The sequence below is a fragment of the Artemia sp. Qi Xiang Cuo genome, chromosome 8 (assembly GCF_049724085.1).
Source record: "Artemia sp. Qi Xiang Cuo chromosome 8, ASM4972408v1, whole genome shotgun sequence".
Classification (NCBI taxonomy): domain Eukaryota; kingdom Metazoa; phylum Arthropoda; class Branchiopoda; order Anostraca; family Artemiidae; genus Artemia; species Artemia sp. Qi Xiang Cuo.
This window is the reverse complement of record NC_142801.1, coordinates 66787671-66795232: the sequence shown is the minus strand read 5'-3', so window position 1 is coordinate 66795232 and position 7562 is coordinate 66787671.

The window sequence follows — 7562 nt, the reverse complement described above, 5'->3', positions numbered from 1 at the left end:
ATATAGTATTGATTTCAGTGCCCTAAGAATAAAGTGCTTAAAAAATGTTTATGAATTTGTTTATTAATAGAATGCATATATATACAACAATGTCTTTAAATCTTCACTTTAGATTTCTTCTTCTTCTTCGGTGTATAGGCAACTGTCGTGATCCACTAATGCTGGTAAATCATTTGGATTCACTTTATATTGATCTTGATTGACTGCAAAGTCAGGGTCACATTTTCTACAGTACAATGTAACTTCACTCTTGTCATATCTCTTTGTATAGTCAATAATACTATTTGCATTCATATTATGAAATTCACGAGTTTCAATCTGTCTATTTGAAGCAATATCACATACAATGTTTTCAAATGGTGAATCACATTCGGTAACTGTAAAATAAAAATCACTTGGTTTATAGTCATAATAGGCAGTTTCGTCACAACGATGACGTAGAAATCAAATTGTCTTGTCACCCCAACAGTTGAATCGTAGACCAGATTCCTCTTCCCAGAATAATTTAAATCCACGACGATACCAATCTCGTTGAAATAAACTAAAATCACGTTTGGGATTCTTTCCAATCATAGAGGGGTAAGTATTCTCCCACTGATCACATTTATCATAGTGACAATTTGAGCACAGGTGCCCTCTAGGGTGAGAGTCACAAATCTCTTCAAGACATGAAGTACATCCTTTAATTTGTACTGCATAGCCTCTATGTAATTTACAAGGATTACATAATTTACAATTTTCACTATAGTCATCAATAATTGTACAATTCTCACATTGAGTCCAACTGCCAAGATTGTACATGTATAATTGCAATGTATAGAACATTTTTCGGTTTCCGATGTCAACTCTCTCAAAGCTAAAACGAAACTGATTGTCTTTACTCGATAAATTCAGTGACAGGAATGGACAGGGAAGTAACCCTGTGACGTTACCTCTTTCGAAGGAGGAGCCATCTACATTGAATCCATTGGCAATGTTTTCAAAAGTGTATCCACAATATGATTCTGCTTTGTTCCAATTAATATATCAATAAATTGAGTATAAGCATTTGAATCACATTTTAAAAGTTTCATACCATAGTCCAATGAGGGGGAATTACTCCTCATTATATTGTCAAGTGTTCCCTGAGAGAATATCCTGCGTTGAAGAGATAACTCGAGAAAATCGTCATCCAAAATCAAATGTTTTTCCATAAACACTAGATTTGATCTAATTCTCTCTCTCTCAAATTTTTTCATTTTTCAGCCCTTTCACTCTGACTGCCGACTCTAGACTGACCCTGATTCGTCAGCTCTAACCAGAAAAGCATGTACAATTAGCGATACTGTTTATTGTCTTCGATATGTTTCACTAATGCACTTAAAGCACATTGAAGTCTATTCACATGTGCTATATCGACTTTTGCGGCAAAACATAATTGATCTTCCATTTTAAATTTGCTCAAGGATGTCACATATCTTGCATATACTGCATCCCATTCCAGACAAAACCGCGATCCTTTCGTGATTTCCACCGCAATGTTTGGTGCTCTTGTATTATTATCATCAACTCCACTATCAACTTCTAATATGGTAAACATTCCACTCATCGCCATCAACACAAATATATATCCAAATGAGTAAAGTCAAAACTGTTCTTCTCACTCCTTTGAATTCTATTCACAGACTAATAAAACTATAAAACTACAGCAAAAATCTCTTCCTTATATTCCCTCCGGCGCTAATATGAGTAGAGTAGGAACTACCATTTCTACGACTTTATGTTCCTTCCGGTTTTTCCGGTAGGTAATTCTATTCTACAGGAGCATTACACTCTTTCTTTGCCAAGCGATTTACGCAATTTCAAAGTTCAATGTCTTTTTTTTAGTGATAAACCAAAACCAGCACGTCTTGTTTCGTTGTTATGCAATTATTTTTTTGTATATATTCAAGTTTCAGATTAGATTGTTCAACAGTTTTGAATAGTTTATTCAACATAACACAAAAGACATTTTTTGTAAACATTTACATAGAAAATGGATAATTCTAAGCAATTTCTGGTGAGTAAAAACTTTCTCATTATTATAATAAAAAGAAATTGTCTTGTCATTAAGTTAAGGAAGAAACTCTTTCCTTACACTGTGTGGTTACCTCTTTTAAAAAGTTTTGACTACTTAAGACAGACACTAGAACTAAGGCTACTTATACACTTAGAAGCCTATTGTTCAGGAGCTGAAACCTCTACATAGTTCTCTTATAGAATGAAATTTACGGTGCGATTTTTATCAAGATCAGTGAGTCCTTTTAGAGTTTCGGCTACTATTAACCTGATTTATTCCTTACTTATAGTTCGTTACCATATACTGTTGGAAAATGTATTTCAGTGATATTTTAGATCATAGTAGCCCAATGATGCTTTTAGTCTTTAGAAGAAGAACCAAAACAATTTAGAATCTATGCTGCTTACCTTAGTTTAAGAGTTGAAAATCATTCTAAAAAAATCTAAATTTGTAACAATGAGTATTTTTATTTTGATAATAAAGGAAAATATAAATATTAATTTAATTGAAAAAAAAAAATTCCAGCTCCCCCTATTTTAACACCAGTTTTTTAATGCAAAAAATAGGCACATATTGCACCCTGTTTAAATCAGAATAATCCATGGATTCTTAATCTTTATGACCCCAGGACCAAAATGGACCCATTCCCCCTGCCGGATTTTTAGCAGAAAGATAAGCATCTTGCAACTTTTTTGAAGCAGAAGGCTTAGCTTTCGATCGGTAATTTGGGGTTAGAATAAAATGTTGATTCTTTTAATGTATTAATGCTTACAAAAGCTTCCTTTTTAGAGTTTTGGTTACTATTAACCTGATTTGTTCCTTACTTATAGTTCGTTACCATGTACTGCTGGAAAATGTATTTCAGTGATATTTTAGATCATAGTAGCCTAATGGTGCTTTTAGTCTTTAGAAGAAGAATCAAAACAATTTAGAATCTATGCTACCGCTTACCTTAGTTTAAGAGCTGAAAATCATTCTAAAAAAATCTAAATTTGTAACAGTGAGTATTTTATTTTGATAATAAAGGAAAATATAAATATTTATTTAATTGAAAAAAAAAATTCCAGCCCCCCCTATTTTAACACCAGTTTTTTAATGCTAAAAATTGGCACATATTGCACCCTGTTTAAATCAGAATAATCCGTGGATTCTTAATCTTTATGACCCAAGGACCAAAATGGCCCCATTCCCCCTGCTAGCTTTTTAGCTGAAAGATAAGCATCTTGCAACTTTTTCAAAGCAGAAAAAAAAGACTCAAGTAAGGTTTTGTAAAATTTCGTGGCAAACCCAGTTTTTGTCGAATTAAGATTCAGTTGCTCAAAAAAGTAATTGAAAACCCCTGATTTTGAAATCAAGATGTTTTTTTACACTACTTTAGATGCCTAACATAAACTGAATTATTTTCCAAACCCAAAATGCATTTTTTCTAAATTATAAATTTTGCCTTTTTTCAATGAATCGGATGAGTTAAATAACCCCAATTCTGAAAATAAAGAAAAATATAGATAATCTGAATTAATGCAAGCTTCAAGACCGTATATTATCAAATTTGCCGGAAGAACTACACATGACCTTGACCAGCCAATGGCCGTGAATATCTTAATGGCAGGGCCCTCTGTCCCCAGTGTTAGCTGCACGCAAGATGGAAGGAAGTTGAAAAGGGAATGGGCTGCTTCATATAATGCCTCAGCCTCATCAGATCAAGATAAGAGCGACACTCTTCTTCAAGCCATGTCAGGGACTTCTGACGTACAGCCAGAACTTGTAAGTATATGTATTTTTTCTATCCCTATTTACAAAAATAAGGTAAAGTTTCCCGGGTACATAGCTTTTGATGAGTAAAAATTAAAATTTGTTTCTAAACTATTTCATTTTCTTTCATTAACCAAATTAGCGGTATATAAAGGAATGCTTATCACGCATTTATATAAAAAAAAAAACAACTTACCTTGTAACTTCTAACCAAGACGCTATAAATATTTCTTTTAAACAAAAACTAACTATTTGAAAAACAAAAACTTAACTAGTCACTATTTCACAAAATCGTTATCAAACTGCCGTACATTTTGTACTAAACCGTCACGCACATCCGGGCTCTTATCGCCAACTTCATCTGCTTTGAATTTTAATTAGGGGTTTCCTTGTAACAGAATGCCTTTTTTTGTGGTAAGACAGTCCTTTTAATAATCACCGATTATGCGTTTCACAATGATGCGAAGAAAACAATATTTTGAACCAACTCAGGCAATTATTTTCGTTTGATAAAGATGCATTTGAGAAAAGAATTTGAGACTGTTCTATTTGAACAGTGTTGTGAAGTCCGATATCCCCAACTCGAACGGGCATCGATCCTCATCCCTCAAAGGACGCTCCCGGTCCCCAAGGGTTCTCCCAGGGGGGAGGGGGAGGGGGAGGGGGAGGGGGGCTCTAAAAAGGACCATCCAACATTTTAATTGCACTGTAATTGTTGAGATGGATGGAGAAAAAAAGTTCTTCTCTCTTACAATCATTTATTTAGCCCAGGTCAACTTCACAAAAATCCGCTGGCAAAAGACAGAGGAAAATACGGATTATTGACAAGGTAACACCACCAACTGCTGACATATGGGGTTCGTGTCCGTTAACTGAAGCTGAGGAGCAAGTATTCATACAGCATACCACGTCAGTCGAACGATGGTCAAATTTCATTGAGAGTTATAATGACGAGGGTCAAGCACTCGAATTGGACTCATATTTTTATTTTTTATTTATAAAAAATTCTATAATAAAACCATTAGTTTTTTTTTATCATTTTCTTGTTCTAACTTACCCTCCAAACGGAAACACAACAATTTCCTGACTAAAAAAAAACCAAAAAAAAACAAAAAATATATATAAATATTTTTTAACATGTTCAGTTGACGTTATGAAAGACATAAGGCAATGTAACATTTTTTCTTCTTCTTTTAATTGTTCAGGTGGTGGTGGTGGGACAATGACTATTGTCCCATATATAATGGTGGGACAATTGAAGGGGAAAGGGCCATGGGCGTAGGCAGAATCTTGTGTAGGGGGGGCAGCCGCTTCTGTGATGGAGGGGGGAGGGATCTTACTAATACTTACCGAGGTCCTTTGAATATAGGTCTTTAGAAACTAGTCATTCTATATTTCACTAAAACTCGGCCTTTAGTATTTTCCATGTTCCACTTTTCCTGCAACAGTATAACATAAGAGACCCACTATCCTACTTCCAATTTCCAGAAAACATAAACATCACAAAAGCGATTTGACACAAATCGCATTATGGTTGGATAACAGCTTCTTCTAAGAATTCAACTCAAAAGTTTACAGTTAGGCAAAATTAAATATTAAAATTGGTATAGGGGAGACCGGCCCATGTCTAGCCAAAGCAAATAGTTTCAATACAAAAACCTATGGGGCTTCTGGTGGATTATAAACGCTCTGACAGATTGCAGTGTGTTTTTTCTAAAAAGTCTGACCTTAATTAATACTTTTACCAAAAATTTCAGATTGGATCAGGTTTTATGGTGATTAACTCTGGAATTTTGTTCAATTTTGTCTGAAAGCTTTTATGCCTAATTACGAATACTAGAAAACTCGCGTTGTAAACTCGCATTGTATTCTCCTATTATTTGCCTGTTTTTGGCAGCTTCCGAGACGTGCCATCTTCACCAGTTTGCTGTTAGTATTTTTTCATCCTGTGAGATAGTGAACTCCCATGTTCGGACACAATACCCAAGGTAAATTCGGCATGCCGTACCAAGGTGTCCAAAAGTGGGCTATGCTTGTAAAAGCTGTGTAAACAGAATATTTAAAGGTTGAAGGCAAGCTTAATACCCAAAACTGTGTTATTTCTGGCGTTGTTTAATCCTGTCAGAACAGTAGGTAAACTGAAATTCTTTTTTTTCCTGTTAAATTTCATTCAAGATAAAATGATTAAAAGTAAAACAGAAGAGAAAAGAAAGAAAGGTGGCTGTGATCCAGAAGAAAAGAAAATATCAGTTTTTTCTGTCTTCTTCTACAAGAAGTCAGTTGGATTCTCTGGAAGTACCATGGGTGTCCCTGGAGGAACGCTGCAAGACTACATAAAAAAAAGTTGAGAAGCTGAATATCCCTCTAAAAAGTCTGGACCTGAATTTCCTTACACCCTGTTACAACCCATGATCAATATTTACAGAGGAACAAGCAAAAAGACTGAAAACTTACTTGAAAACGATAGCTGATATGCTTTCGACTGTATTCCCCTAGAAGCATGTAAATTTGCATACACTTATGCCATTATTAAGAGCATAAAAGTACCGGATAACGGAACTGCAAAGGCAGTGGACACAGTGGTGGAATTACAGGTAAAGATTTGGTACCGCGGTTTTATGGATTGACTTAAAACTCTATCAGTAGGAACGCCAATAAGTACAAGCCTATGACGGACAACTGCTTTCAACTGTCACAGTTTAGGATCTTTCTTTAACAGCATGGATTGAGACCTATATAAACAAATGTTCAGACCACAAGATATTTGAAATTTTGACAAATCAGGTCTGAAAAAATCCACAAGCCTGGTAAAATCATTGCATAGCGAGGCCAGAAGTAAGTAGGGAAGGTCACGTCAGCAGAAAGAGGTCAGTTGACCATGATTGGTGCTAGTGTTAATGTGTTGGGAACACAGTCCCTCCTCTACTTATTTCCCCACAAAAAGTGTCCGGAAATTTTACTCAGGGGAGCTTTACCAGGAACCATCATGATCAGCTCAGAAAATACTTCTGGCTGGATGACTGCCTCTCGTTCTTTGCTTTACTTGCAGCATTTTATCAATCAAGTCAAACCCAAAAATTCAACAGGAGAAAAATATGAAAAAGTCAGATGTGCTCACTGACACCCCTGTGAAAGAACGCATTACTGCTAGGATAAAAGCTCTATCTGCCAAAAAGTCCCTAGTCCTGGAACGGAAGAAAGTCAGAGAAGTGAAAAGGCTAAAAAGCAAAAGGCGTGTCTCTGGCAACAAGAGGTACAGTTAGAGTGACGATTCTGACGTAGATGATCCTGTATACAACAACTCTTCAGACCCCAGCATAGACATTGAAGACAAGCCCCCTACCAGCAACTTCTAATTTGACACTGAGAAAGTCAAGGCTGGTGATTACATTCTGATTGAGCTGAAGAGCAAGAAAGGGAATTCTGTTCACAATGTTATCATTATCAAAAGTAGCAATTGAAGAACTTAAGGTCCACTTTTGGAAGAAGACTGGAGCAAGAGACTGCGCTAACTGACAAGATGAATAGTGTCTTAAAGACAGAATTTGAAATAAAACTTCCACCACTGAAAGTTAGAACACCAAGATTAGTGGAGCGGCTTACTTTTGGTGTTGATCAGTCAATGTATAATTTGAAATTAATAGTCTTTATTTTTTTTAAACCTTAATGGAATTTATTTTGTATTTTTTTATGCTGACCATATTCTTTCTTAATTTTATAGCTGAAAAACAAGCTTTAAGGTTCCCCTGGTTACTTTTCTTTTTCTTTTGTC